Here is an 11,782-nt window from a genome sequence, read left to right as displayed (position 1 = left end):
GGGCCCACTCACCGTGAGGATGGCAGCCCTGCTGGCAGGGACCTGAAATCCAGCTGGACAACATTGTAGAACTGCAGGATGGAGAAGCTGCCGCCCAGCACCACATCCCCAGGGCGCTCAAATCTGGGGCTGCTGCCTGGCAGGAGCATGGGCACAGGAGCCACCACAAGAGCACATGCCAGCATGGCCAGCAGCGCACACGGCCTCATGTCTCCACCAGCTGGATGCAGAGCAATCTCCCACCTGCACTGCTGTGACCAGGCAATCTCAGGTGTGCGGGAAGGGGGGTGGGCTCTTATAGAGACACCTCTCACCTGGTCACTAAGCCCCAGGGCCATTAGAAGTCCCCTTCCTTTCCTGGCCCCTCACCCTCTGAAAGCCCAAAGCTCTGGGTGCCTCCTGCAGACCTCAGGGAGTGAGGTGGTCCAGCTGCATGGAAGACCTGCAGGCCTGCAGCTATGCTGGCTCCCAAGGGTGGCAGTGCAGTGAGTCTGGAGACGCACTGTCCCCAGAGCTGCAGGTGGCCGGGGGCCCCATGAGGGTCCCAAAACCAACAGAGTGGGGATGCAGGGCTGTGGGTCAGTGACGCCTGGTCCCATGAGAGGCTGGGCTGGGAGGACCCAGGACACAGCTGGGTCAGGCTCCCAGCCCAGGAGGTACAGGAATGGCTCTGAGCAGGCAGGAAGTTATTCAGTGTCATTGCACTGGAGGTGGGAGTGGGCACACGGTCCTGCCCAGGTGACACCATGACGCGCAAGGTCAACTGTGCAGCAAAGCACTGAACTGGAACATCAAGCATCTTGAGAATTTAGCAGGATCTCGGCCTCCACCAGTGCGGATGCAAACACCATCCCTAGTCTCAGAACAAACACCTTCAGACATCACCCAGCAGTGGGCAAGGGGGAGAACTGGGCCCAGGTGAGTCCAGTGCCCCAGGAAACCCAGACTCCTGCCCTGTGCCGAGTCAGAAGCCCCAGCTTTTGGGCTGGGCCCACGCAGAGGTGTGCAGCTCTCGAGACCAGGCTTGCACGACCCCCAGGACCTCACCCCAGACACTCTCATTGGCCCACAAAGGAACCCCATTTCCTGCCCTCTGGCCCTGACCACCACAGCAATTGTGTCTTGACCTTATTTATTTTGGAACCTGGGTTTTCAGTTAGATTTCATTGGGAACAAGGGTGCTGCTACTTACAAAATGTTTGGAAACCACTGCCTGTCTCCAGGCTGCTCCCATGTGGCTCCAGGGGCCGGATGTCCTGAGAGGTCAGTGCTGTCTCTCCTCATTCCAGCACAGACTAAGTCAGGTGGTCTTCATGGCCACTTCCCAAGGGGTCAGAGGGTTATAAATGCACAATCAGCCACCACTGCCCTGAGGGCCAGGCCAATTCCAACTCCTGAGAACAGGACTCAGGGGACCGTCCACAGCAGGACCTGCCTTACAAGGAGAATAATAGCCCTGGGCACACACAGCCCTCCTGGGCCAGCAGCCCGAAGTTGACAGAGGCACAGCCAGGCCCCAGCACAGGTGGCCTCCTCTCCTCCTGGGACTCTATTTCCAGACTGTGTTGGTTTCTTCCAGCACATGTGCTGCTGCTCACGGTGGCTCCTCAGGGCCTTGACTGCTGACCAGCTTTGCCTCTCAGGATGCTGGGACAGACATATGGCTGCTCAGCACACAGCTGCCCAGGGAGTGCGGGGTTCTGCAACCTTAGGCCCGGCCTCTGCTGCTTCTTAGTGCTCAGCTCCAGCTTCCTCCTGCCCCACAGGAGCCCATCCTGCTCTGTCCTGGGCTGTGCTGTCTCCCTGAATCCTTTTCTCACACCAGCTCTGAAGTCAAGTTTTTAAAATAAACATTTACAATACATATCCCATGTATACTTTTACAATACACTAAAACTATGATAAAATATTAGCCATTTAAAAAAGTTTTGGTGCTAGAATTAAGTATAACTATGGTACAAATATATCTTGAGATATAATTAAAATAAGATGTACTATTAGCACTTAATATGGTACTTAGTATAAGAGTACCTCAGATATACTATTGTGACATATTTACACCAAAAGAATCCATTACTGCTCTGAAATTCATATTTAACTAAGAATTCTCCCGTATTTTAATTTGCTAACTGTGGCAACTCAATTCTCTGCGTATATATATTACACACACTTACATTAAACATTACATATTAAAAATTATTTAGGGCCTGAGATTTAGCTCAGTGGCTCCGCCGCCCGCCTCGCAAGCATAAGGTCCCGAGTTCGATCCCCGGTACCAAAAACAAAAAACAAAAAACAACCCAACCAAACAAAATTATTTATATGAACTGGTCACGCAGGCACCCCCTCCTGAATGCCTGGGTGTTTAGTCTACGTTTTAGTCCACAAGTCTTGGCGGCCCTCCGCGCCACCGTAGCTTTCAGAATGCCCGCTCCGGAGCTCAACTACCAACACCGGGGCTGGGAGACCACAACTCCCAGCACCCCGCAGAGCGAACGGAGGCCACAACTCCCAGCCACGGGCTAAAGACTACGGGCTGCAACTTCCGGTCCTCCGCGGGCCCCATCGACCTCACTCCTAGAGTGCAAGGGATCGGCGCGGGCCTTATCTCCCAACAGCCCGAGCTCGGGCCACTGCACGCCATAGTCCCAGAGCGCTGCGCGAGTGGCCGGCTGTGGCGGCTCGGGGTGCGCCCCTGCTGACAGCGTCTTTCAGCGGGAACGCCCTGGAGAGGACGAGTGGTGACCGAACAGCTACTACGGTGGGACCAATCCGATGTCGCCTTGGTTCCCACGCTGTCTTCCTGGGGAGCGTTAGGTCGCCCTGGCAGCGTGTGGCTCCGCGTCTGGGGCTGAGCTGAGTGCGGTTACCCAAGGCCAGGTCCTGGTTTCCGGGAGCCACTCATTAGAAGCCTATCCCACCTCTGCCTGTTGACAATATAAATGTAAGTATGTCTAGGAAAAGCGTGTCTCACCATAGACTTCCCACATTTAGCACTTCCAGATGCAAGACCTGTGCTGTGCAGGTACCGACTCCCGGGATGAGTGCAATCGTGCTCTGCAGACGCGGACTAAAAACCCAGACTTTAGCATCACGGCTACAGAGGGAGTGTCAGGCGCCGCGTGGGGTTTGTCACCGCAATCCCCTCCTAACACCCCCACTGCCTTTCTGTAGAGTATCCCTTGGACTTTGTAAGACTGGTTTCTCTGCCTCCAAGTAGCAAGCTTTGGTTTGCACGTTCCCCATGTGCTTTTCTCAGTGGCATTCCTCTTGTCCTATTAGCTTCTGCCTAAAAGCCTAACTTAACAGTCAAATGTAGTCAACACATTAAATTTTAACTTAATTTAAAATTTACAGCTCAAGCACTGTAAAGAAGGAATGGAACCTATGATGCACTCCGTGTTACTGTTAAACTCCTTCTGAATTCAGTTAGCTTAAAAATATATACATGACCAGCCAGGCATGGTGGCCCACACTTGTGATCCGAGTCTGAGACTGGAGGAGGCAAGGAAGTCACAAGTTCCAGCCCAGCCTGGGATGCACAGCAAGACCCTGTTGCAAACAACAACAAACAAAACAAAACCCATGGGTCCCAGTGAACGTGAATCTCAGATAACAGTGCATTTAATTTTAGTGTTAACTGTTTCAGATTTAATATAGTAAAAACTTATTAATATATTAGTTAAGTAATTTTTTTTTTGTACCAAGGATCGAACTCAGGTCCTTGTGCTTGCAAGGCAGGCAGCAGAACCACTGAGCTAAACCCCTGGCCCTTAGTTAAGTAATTTTTAATATAACTGTACCCCAGAGTAGTACTGCCAGGCTTAGTAAGTAAAAAAGGCAGAGGGCCCGATTAAATTAAACTTCCAGATAAACAACAAATGTTACTATCAGTGTGTGCCATATTTACTTTATTTGAATATTTTAAATATATTTCACATACATAATATTTTTTAATTTTTAAACTTTGTTTTTGTTCTTTTGAAACAGGGCTTTGCTGTGTTGTTCAGGGGTCCTTGAATTCACCAAGTCGCACAGGCTGCACCTGATCTGACCCCCTTGCCTCAGCCTCCAGCTGGGATTAAGTGTGGCTCTGCCTGTTTATCCCTTAGTCCTGTAGCCCCCATGTGGTGCCCCAAGCTGCCTGGCCCCTGCAATACCCCCCCCCGCCCCCGCAAAGCTCCTTTCCCTGTCCCAGCACTTCAGATAAATTCCTGCAGTTAAGGAGCTGGTTCCAGCTGTGAAGCCCTTCTGCCCTCCCCCTAGCAGAGGCCAGGTTGGCTGCCGGCCCCTCCATGGACCAGTGACTCCCAGACACCCCTACACCTTCCAAGACCCCCACATAGCCTGAGACACACTACCCCCACAAAGACATCATTCCTCCGTGGACCTCAGACACGCACAGATCTCTGCACCCCCCAGCTTCTCAACCCCCTCTGACATGTGCTCTGTATCAGAAGCATCCACCCCAGGGTCCACATGGGTTCTGCTTCTGTGCATGGAGAGAAGATACTGTCTGAGGCCTTCAAAGAGGCAACCCCTTGGACCTCTGATGCACAGCTATCAGTCCATTTGCAAAAACACAGGGAGAGCTGGGTTTGGCAGAGTACAACTGTAATCCCAACACTCTGGGGGCCTGAGGAAGGAGGATGGCAGTTTGAACCCAGCCTGGGCCACTTAGTGACTTACCAAGCCCTTGTCCCAAAATTTTAAAAGAGGGGTTGGGGGGGGAGTTGGAGGAGGGGGAGGAGGAGGAAAAGAGAAGAGGAAGAGGAAGAAGGAAAAGAAGAAGAGGAAGAGGGAGAAGAGGAAGAGGAGGAGGAGGAAGAGGAAGAAGAAGAGGAAGAGGAAGAAGAAAAAGAAGAAGAGGAAGTGGAGGAAGAGGAAAAGAAGAGGAAGAGGAGGAAGAGGAAGAAGAAAAAGAAGAAGAGGAAGAGGAAAAGGAGGAAGAGGAAGAAGAAAGAAGAGGAGGAGGAAGAGGAAGAAGAAAAAGAAGAGGAAGAGGAAGAAGAAGAAGAAAGAAGAAGAAAAGAAAGATGCAGTAGGATGCTCTTGCACTTGCCATATCATGGCTTTCTCCCATGAAAATCCTCCTAAAGCTTTGAGGTGGGGTGGTGCCCCATGCAAATGAAGGACATCATTTGGAGAATCACAGAAGGGTTGAGGGTATAAACCCTGTGGCTTGCCACTAGGGGTCTCTGTCCAGACACTGCACCTTTGCTCTTGAACAAGTAGGGACAGCTGCTGTGTCCCACCTGGGATGGGAGGCAGTGAATGGATCCCACCAAGCCCCAATTTGTGGCACTTCTGTAGTGAATCTCAGTACCTGCATCTTTGTCCACATCTGGATAAATTTCAGTGTGAGCTTCTAGAAAATCCTAACTAATACAAGCTGCCACCAAACCTTTCAGAAAGGTCTGGAAGGTGCACGTTCCCATCAGTGGATCCCACAGAGGTCAGATGTGTACAAAACACAACACCCTGTTCATTTTTATGGTTTTTAAATGTTTTCCTCAGGTATAAGTCACTGTAGGGATTTGGGGAAAGCGCAGTGTCTGCTATTTCCTTGCCCTTTCCCTTGCCTGTGCCTTCAGTTTCTCCTTCAGGCCTCTGGCTTGTGACCACCTTCCCCAGGCTGGACATGGCAGAAAGGGTAGAGAGGACAGCAGAGGTGACACCCAGGGTACAGGTGGCCACTGCTACACTACTGTAGTGTGGACCACACATTGCTGTTTCCATTTCAATGAATTACAGTGTCCAAGTCCAGCTCTTTCTGGGTGGAGCATACCATGCCTTCTTGAGGTTCTGCTTCCCAGATGGCTACTCTACAAATGCAAGAGTCCTCTCGGCTCTTCAGTGGATGTGTGCTCGTGACATGGAATGCGGTGGAGGTGGGTGTGGGGCTAAGTCAAGGGAAAAGATGTGTTCAGCGCTGGGTGGACACAGCAAGGTGAGGATGGTGTGCATAGTAATTAATAGGAGCTGGGTGGGAACCACAGGTGTGCAAAGGCCCTGTAGCAGCTGCTGGCTTGCCCTTGGTGCGCTTGTGTCCCTCCCTGAGGGGAGGAGAGTGGCTGGGTTAAGAGAGGGGCAGGACTGAAGAGAGAAGGACGAGTTTTCTATGAAAGTAGTATGGAAGAGTTGTAGCCTAGAGGGGCCAGATGTGAGAAGCTATAGTGAGTAAGTCTCGTAAGTTAGTCCCGTAACTTTACTATCATTGGTTGACTAAAAGTTAGTTTAGAGCTCTCTTGGGCTAGGAGAGGGGCAGCTGCCAGGGTGCGTAAACATGTGGGCCAGACCCGGACAGCGTGGTTGAGTTGTTTAGTTCGGTAAGCAACCGGAACAAAATGTGACCCAGTGTTTTGTCCCAGGACCCCCAACACCAGTCCTGCTCATTCAGTGACATAGAGAATGAAAGGTTTTTGGAGATATGGAAGAGCTAGTGCCGGGGTAGAGAGGACAGTAGGCTGAAGTTGAGAAATGTTTCCCTGATGGATGTGTCATCTCTAGGTTCATTTGGGTCTCCCTTGGAAGCCTCATACAGAGGTTTATCAAGTAGCCTGAGATCGGCTCTCCATAAGCAAAGAAAGCCTGCGAGCCCCAGAAAAGACAGGATCTCGGCTTTGGAGGAAGGGATTGGGAGGTCCCGAAGAAGCTGTGTAGGGTCCAAGGTGAGCTCTCATTGTTGATATGAGACCTTAACCCCGAGATATTGTACTGTGTGTTGGGAGAGTTGGGCCTTGTCCTTTGAGACCCAGTATCCCTTTTTACACAAGAAGTTAAGTAATGAGGCTGTGTGTTGTTGGGAGAGTTCAAGAGTGGGACTGCACAAAAGCAAGTCATCTACATATTGGAGTAGCTTAGAGGGAGACAGGTCTAATTTTAAGAGGTCAGCAGCCAAGGCCTGTCCAAAGAGGTGTGGACTATCCTGAAAACACTGTGGGAGGACCGTCCAAGTAAGTTGATCGGAGTGTCCTGTATCAGGGTCAGTCCATGTAAATGCAAAGAGGTCTTGTGAGTTGGGGTGTAAGGAAATGGTGAAAAAGGCATCTTTGAGGTCTAGAACCATGAAATGATGTGAAGAGGAGGAGATATAGGACAGCAGAGTGTAGGGGTTAGGAACAACAGAGTGTATAGGAAGTACAGTGGACTTGGTGGCCCTCAGGTCTTGTACTAATCAGTAGGAACCATTTGTTTTTAGGACTGGAAGGATAGGGGTGTTGTAGGGGGAGTGAGCTGGTCTGAGAAGTCACTTATCGATTAGACCAGTGATTATAGACTTTAGTCCTTTTAGGTGTCTTAAGGTTATAGGGTATTTTGAGACATTTGGAAATTGAGTGACATCCTTGAGAGAGATCTGAATGGGAGGGTGATGTTTAGCCACAGAAGGGGTGGAGGTGTCCCAGATCAAGGGGTTGATATAAGGCACCTTGGAAGAAGGTGAAGTTGGATTTGAGATTGAGTCATTTGGGGGCATCCAGGAGCAACAGGATGCTGATAGGATCTGAATTGGTTGGGTGGAGAATGAGTGAGGCCCTGAATTTAGTGAGAATATCTCTCCCTAAAATGGGGGTAGGACAGCTAGGGATAACCAAGAAACTATGTGAAAATGTACTGCTTAACAGGGAACAAGCTAGGGGTGGGGTAATTAGTGAGTTTGAAGGTATCCCCTGGACACCCATGATGGTGACTGTGGAGAGACAAGTGGGGCCTGAGTATTGTGGTAAGGCTAAGACAGATGTGGTCTGGAGGAGGCTGCTGAAAGGCCAATTGACCCTGACCCATGGGGGATCGTCACTTAATCGACCACCTACCTCCCGGGTTTCTGGCATCAGATATGTCATGTAAAGAAGCCAAAAACCAAGACCAGACCAGGCCACAACAAGCCTTTATTGTAGGAACAATCTTCCAGGCTGTCTCTGAACAAAGGAGAGACAAAAGCAATATGGCCAGGATGGGGAGCACTTCTTATAGGAGCTGGGGTAGGGTTAAGTGAGGTACTGGCTAGGGACTGGAGGAGCCTGTGATGTCACTAGTTGTTAGAAGGAGAACAAGTATTAGGTTACTCTTTTGGTGGGAGTATGGGCATGTTGGAAAGAAGGTAGCTATTATATACAGCAGCCACCCTAAATCATAGGGAAATGTATCAAGAATTAGATCTCTGGGAATCAGGAGGGAGTTGACAGGAAACCTAGAAACTACAGAAAAACTGGATGAATGGACCACAAAATGGAAAAGAATGCAATAGTCTGGAAACCTCTCCCCAGCTCCGGGGAGGGGCCTCTGCCTTTGCTGACACAAGTTAAGCCCTGAGAATGTCAGCAGCTCCAGGGAGAAACAACAAACTGGGGTAGCAGTGCCAGCCCCAACAAAAGCCCACATCCTTTGAAAATTGTAAGCTGCAAAACAGCATGGGGTTTTACTCTGAAAGTAACTCCTGCGTGATAGGTTAGAATTGGAGAAGAGATCCAGTCCAGCACCTTCCCTATTTGAGAAGGTTTAATCAGGTGCCATTTTGAGAAGGGGGTTGTTCAAGACCGAGCTTTAGTTCAGTGTTCCTGGTGCCACCCTACTATAGTGACTGGGTGGAAGACAAACACATGGAGACAGCATGGGCTGGACATGGGCTCCCTTGAAAAGTTTAAGCTCAGTCCAGAAAGGACAGGGGTGCCCCTACTACAGGGTGAGAAGGCAGGCTGATCATGAGTGACTTTCACAGGTGGCTGGGTCTGAAATTGCTGGCTATGTCTGGTGGTCTGCATGACCCTTCCTGACCAGCTGCTTACAGCCAGCACAGAAGTCAGGAGACCGATGGCTTTTCTGTCTACCAGCGTGAGCAAGGACACACCTGGGACTCTAGCATTGCCACAGGCTGGGATAAATGTGGGCCTCTGGAGCAAGGTCAGTGTCTCACAAAGCCACAGGTCAAAGAGCTAGGCAGAGGGAGTCATGACTTTCTGCTCACAGAAGAACAGGAACACTGGGATCTGAGTATGTAGCCCCCGTATCAAGCAAGAACAAGATAGATCTACCTGAGATGCTGACAGTTACCCTGGGCTCATTGGAAGTTATGGCTGTGGGGGATGCAGATGACCCTGGGCACTGTCAATCCTCCATTGCCAGGCTGATGAGCTCTGACAGAGACATCTCTGTACCTGTTGGCTGGTTTGAGGAGGGGATGGCCTCTTATCTTTTTGGCAAAGGGGACAGTCAACCCTCCAGTGACCCGCCTGCCTGCAGTCAGGACAGGGACCAGGCAGTAGCCTGGGATTGGGGCATTCTTTAGCTCAGTGTCCAGTTTGATTGCATTTAAAGCAGGCCCCAGGGGCCCCATCACGAGTGAATGTCTTTTTGTAGGATGGTGGTTTACCCTGTAGGGCTGCTGCCAGCATCTGGTAATTAGCCACCTTTCGTTGCTTTGCCTGTTCTTCACGGTTATTGAACACCGTAAAAGTGACATTAAGGAGCTTGGTCTGAGTGGCCTGGGGGCCCTCCTTGACCTTTTAAAGTTGTTTTCTAATGTCAGGGGCAGACTGTGAAATAAAATGAGTGTTAATGACAATTGTGCCCTCCTGAGATGTAGGATCAATCTTGATATATTTTTGCAGAGCATCAGGCCAATCTAGAAAGAAACTGTGCTGGATTTTCTTGGGGTCCCTGAGCTATCTCACTGGGATCTGCCAGGGTGGCCAGAGCCTTAGGGCAGAACTTTTGATGACCAAACCCAGTGTGAATGGTGGGGCAGGCTTTGGCACTGACTCACAGAAATGTGAGCTTGGACACAAAATAGGTCTCAGCATTACACACTATCCTTTCTTCATATCTGGTAGATGATCCTGCAGGCCCAGGAAGAAATAACTCATTCAAAAACATGGAGGAATTATTTTAGACTCATTTTTTCTTTTTCATTGATTTTGGGGGATCTAGTGTTTTCCTCTTTTTTCTTTTCTTTTAATTTTTGTGTTCTTACTTTTTTCTTTATTTTACTCTATTTTTGCTTTTCTGTTTTTTTCCATTCTGTTGCTTTTATATAACTCTATTAACTTTCTTTTACTCCTTAATAGGATCTATCATCTCACAGTACTTTTCCTTCTCACCTTACTTTTCTTTGTTTTTCAATTTTTACTACATTCATTCTCCTCTTCCCCTCTCCTTTATCTTTACTATTATTACTATGAGGTTCTATGAATTTTTAGATATTTAGTTAACTCTATGCTTAATTATTTTTTGTTGATTATGGTTATTAGGTATTGCATTTAGCAGATATTTACTGTATGTCAGTGTTTGCTAAATGATTTCTTATTGTCAAAATATCACCAAAAAATCTGAGATAATGAAAACCCACCACTTGTAATTGGCAATTCCTTTCCTATTATAAAATACTAATTTTACTGAAATATAATTTACATAACATACAATTTGCCTATTTATTTATTGATGATTTTTAGTTCTTTTATTGGTACATTTTAGGTATACAATTTGTTTACATTTATCACTGGGTGTTTGTACCTGTACATGATATATCTTGGTTCTTATTTTTTTCCCCATTACCTGTGCACCCTTCACCCCCTCCACCCTTCCCTATTTACATAGATTTCATTTCCATTTTTTTTTCTTTTCTCATAGTTTTTCCTTTCCCTCTTTTCCTTTCCCCTTCCCCTACCTTCACTCCTTCCTCTTTGGACCTTTTATCCTATTTCAAATTATCAATTATTCATTTTAATCATTTTAACCCTTGTTTACACTATCAGTTTCTCACATTAGTGAAACATTCGGTATTTACACATGTGTGTCCTATTTATTTCACTTAAGAGTATGGCCTCGATATCCATCCATTTAGCTATAAATGACTCTAGTTTTTCATTCTTTATGGCTGAGTAGTACTCCATTTTATAAAAAAAACACATTTTCTTTTCCAATTTCCAGTTGATGGGCACTTGGCCTGCTTCCAGGCTTTAGCTATTACAAACTGTGCTGCCATGAACATGGGTTCACATATATCACTGTGGTATGATTCTTTTAATTCTTTTGGGAAGATGCCCAGCAGGGGAATAGCTGGGTCAAATGGGACCTCTAGCCCTAGTTCTTTGAGGTATCTCCATACTGACTTCCACAGTGGTTGCACCAGTCTTCACTCCTACCAGCAATGGAGAAGGGTTCCTTTCTCCCCACAACCCTGCCAGCATTTGTTATTTGTTGATTTCTTCATAGCAGCCATTCTTTCTGGGGTGAGGTGGAATCTCAGTGTTTTTTTCTTCTGCATCTCTTGAATGACCAGTGATGTTGAACATTTTTTCATATATTTGTTTGCTGCTTTTACCTCCTCTTCTGAGAAATGTCTGTTTATTTCAGATGCCCATTTTTGAATTGGGTCTTTGAATTTGGGGGGTCTGATTTTTTTCAATTCTTTATATATTCTAGATAGTAGTCCTTTGTCTGAGGTACAGCTGCTAAAATTTTTTTCCCATATTGTAGGCTGTCTGTTAACTCTGTTGGTGGCTTCTTTTGCAGTGCAGAAGCTTTTTAATAAGATGAGATCCCAGTTGTTGATTCTTTCTGCTAGTTCCCATGCTGCTGAGGTTTTGTTCATGAAGTCTTTTCCTATGCCAGTGTCTTCAAGAGTTCTACCTAACTTATCTTCCAGCAAGTTTAGTGTTTCTGTCTTAATATTTATATCTTTAATCCACTTAGATCTTAGTTTAGTGCATGGCGATAGGTATGGGTCTAGTTTCAATCTTTGGCAGGTTGAAATCCAGTTTTTCCAACACCATTTAAAAATGGG

General features: G+C 47.7%; 1 protein-coding gene across 1 annotated transcript in view; it reads left to right on the top strand.

The window, feature by feature from the left end:
• Positions 1 to 2,550: 2,550 nt before the first annotated feature.
• Positions 2,551 to 11,782, top strand: part of Znf606 (zinc finger protein 606) — a 51,094-nt gene continuing 41,862 nt past the window's right edge. The window contains exon 1 of the mRNA XM_087200815.1: positions 2,551 to 2,944. The gene's annotated coding sequence lies outside the window, so the exon portion shown is untranslated. The remainder of the gene's footprint in view (positions 2,945 to 11,782) is intronic.

This window comes from Heterocephalus glaber, unplaced genomic scaffold, assembly GCF_053883595.1.
Source record: "Heterocephalus glaber isolate CG9 unplaced genomic scaffold, H.glaber_assembly_v1.0 deba00001745, whole genome shotgun sequence".
Taxonomy (NCBI): domain Eukaryota; kingdom Metazoa; phylum Chordata; class Mammalia; order Rodentia; family Bathyergidae; genus Heterocephalus; species Heterocephalus glaber.
The sequence above is the reverse complement of the archived record's forward strand: the minus strand, read 5'-3'. Positions and strand labels throughout refer to the sequence as shown.